The following is a 2938-nucleotide window of genomic DNA, read 5'->3' as shown; positions in this document are numbered from 1 at the left end:
CGTCACCTCCGCCTCCGCTTCCCGCCGCCGCTCCGGCCGCGCCGCCGCATCGTCCGCCCGAAGCCCGGAGCCCGCCCCGGGACCCCTGGGCGCGGGGCGGGGCGGGGCCGGCGCCGGGCCCGGGGTCGCTCCGCCGGCCACGCGCGGTCCGGGGGCCGCGGCGCTACGCTCGGTGGCGCGCGCGGCGGAGGAATGTGCGCTCGGCGGCGCCGGGCCGCCTCCCCTCCTCCCCGCGGCCGTGCGGGGGGCGGAGGGACTCCTTTGTGGGGGCAGGAATGCGAGGAAGGAGACGGCGCTGCGGCCTCTGGAATGTGGGGGGAGTGGCGGCGGCGGAGCCGCGTTGTCCGCGCTTCGCCCGGAGCTCGGAGGGGCGCGGGGGCTGGGCTGGGCCGCCGGGCCGTGCGGCTTGGAGCTGGCCCTCGAGTGCAGGAGCGGCCAACTGTGTGTGGCGCCCGGTGAGGGCCCGGCCTCCGTCGTGCGCCCCGACCGTCGGGCCGCTGGAAAGGTCCCGTATTCCAGCAGGCTGAGCAAGAGGCGGCTCCCCCAGTCCAGGCCAGAGAAATATGAGCAGCTGACAGACGTTTCCCACATCCTCCCCCATCTTACTTTCCTGCGCCGCCACGGTTTCAAGCGCTGGGCCGGACAAGTTTGGCCTTGGGCAGAAGCACAGCACCCCCCCACCCCAGGACACTGGAGACCACTGCGCGTCTCTGACATTTGCGCCGCAGCATCTCGCCTGACTTGACCCCGAGACCCCAGCCCCTCCCAGGTCCATGCTGCTGCGCACTGGTTCCGCGGGTGTCCCCACCTGCGTGGTAGGGAAGGCGCCTTGTACTAGGAGTTGCGGCTGGATGGAGACTGGTCTCCAAACCTGGTCACTGGGCACAAGCGCCCAAGGCCAGACGAGGCCGGAAACAGGCCTCAGGCTAAGCCAGTGGGCGGGGAAGCCTCAGTTGTGACCCAAGGTTCAGTCACCAAGGGATGTGAAGAGTCCTCCTTTCTCCAACACCTGCCTACAGGGGCTTAGGTGAGACACCAAGGAGATGCTACTTCTGAAAGCACATCCTGGGACCGGATGGGGCCTTTGTGGGGGAGTAGGGGGAGATGGTGGGGGAGGGGAAGGAAAGATGACTAGGGCTTTGTCCCCCAAAACACAAGCTACAAAGTAGTTGTCACACATTTGAAACAGCTTGTAGGGAAGAAAAGCAAACCATTTTCTATCAGAACCTGATGGATCCCAGAAAACAACCTTGAGTGAGAGTTCTCTTACTTCCAGGAGCTTCAATCCTCAAAGAATTCAAGGAAGGCAACTACAGTGCCTCGGGGAACAGGGAGCCTGGGTAGGGAAAGGTCCCGGTGCAGGCTGACCAGGGCATCTGGCCTCAACGTTGAGGAGGAGCTGGCTGTGGCCCATTCTCAGCTGGCAGGGGAGCAGTGTCTGACCCAGCTACTCCTCCCTCCTTCCACCTTTCAGAGCTGGGAGAATTCCAACCCCTACTCCCCAGGCTGGGTGGCAGGGAGGCACAGGTAGGGGCAAGCCCTTTGTGGGGAGCAAAAAATCCAGAGGCTCCTTCTGGTGAAAAATGATCTTCCACTCCACGAAAGGAAAATAAATTGTCAACAATAAGGTATCTATTCCATCTAGATCACATTATCTACCACCTAAAAATGGAAATATTGGCAAGACTATGGGGAAACGTGTGCATTTTACTGGTAATGAGTGTAAGCTGGTACCTCCTGTCAGAAAGAGCAATTTGGTGTTAACATCCTCACAAACAAAAACATTCTTGAAAGCAGTAATGCTCCAAGAATCTATTCCGGGCAAGTAATCCCAACGCAGATGACAGTGTAGGCACAACTGTTTATCATGTTATTTATGTAATCCATACAGTCCTAGAATCTCCAGCCTTTGGAGCTCAGAGGGAGCTCTCTGCCCTCCAATGTAACTTAAGTTCCACCCTTATCTGCCCACTTAAGAGCTTTCAATATTTAAATAATATATTGGCGTCCAGGGTCAGCTAAAGGGCTTTCTTAAATAGATAGACAGATGACAATAACCACGGACACACTGGAACAGAAACAACCTAAAATATGTTTGCTTTCTGGCAGTCGTGGCTTGGCAGCTGTTCTTGGCTGGGGGACATCCCACATCTAAGACAGGAAGCTGGTGGCAGCAAAGATGAAAAAGTTGCTGGAGTCAGTCCACTCTAGGCTCCTAATCATTATGAAAAGTGGAAAGTACTGCTGGGGTACAAGCCAACTCTGAAAATGATCAGACAAGGCAGAACAAAAGCAGATATCCTCCACAATGTCTGCCCAGCCTTGAGGAAATCTGAAATAGAGATCTACACCTGTTGGCCAAAATTTGTGCCCATCACTACTGCAGTGGCAATAATATTGAATTGAGCAGAACGGGTAGAAAATATTACAGAGTTCCAACACTGGCTATCATTATTCTAAGTGATCATGTTTAGAAACATATCAAAACAGACTGGTGAAAAGTAAATCACACAAAATTATTCTTTAATAAAGTCGGCCAGAACCTGTTTAAATAAATATTCACTGTTCAACATTAAAGTACTTCCATGAAGTGGGAAACTCATTATTTTAAATACCTTTAAAATATTTAATACTGTGGGGAAGCCTACCATCATAGCACAAAGTGGATACAAAGTAGAACTTGAAACTGTACGCTCTCCTTTATACATTAACAAGTGTCCCAGACCCCATCTTCATTTCCTCACTAAAGGTGTGTCTGATCTGTTAGCTGGCTCTTTCTGCCTGAGAAGTGAAGGGCCCCTGATTTATAGCATTTGCCAATAACACCATGGTCAATTTTATGTTTTTATTTAAAAATTTTTTTCCACTGCACTGCACAGAATGTGGGCTCTAATTTGCCAACCAGGGTTCTAACCCTCATCCTCTGCTGTATAAGTGA

At 53.5% G+C, this 2938-nt stretch overlaps 1 pseudogene; it reads left to right on the top strand.

The window, feature by feature from the left end:
- Positions 1-1811: 1811 nt before the first annotated feature.
- On the top strand, positions 1812-2537 carry LOC133230453 (large ribosomal subunit protein eL30-like; annotated as a pseudogene).
- The last annotated feature ends 401 nt before the right edge of the window (positions 2538-2938 follow it).

The sequence above is a fragment of the Bos javanicus genome, chromosome 18, assembly GCF_032452875.1.
Source record: "Bos javanicus breed banteng chromosome 18, ARS-OSU_banteng_1.0, whole genome shotgun sequence".
NCBI classification, from domain to species: Eukaryota; Metazoa; Chordata; class Mammalia; order Artiodactyla; family Bovidae; genus Bos; species Bos javanicus.
Note: the sequence above shows the minus strand (reverse complement) of the source record. Positions and strands in the feature narration are given on the sequence as shown.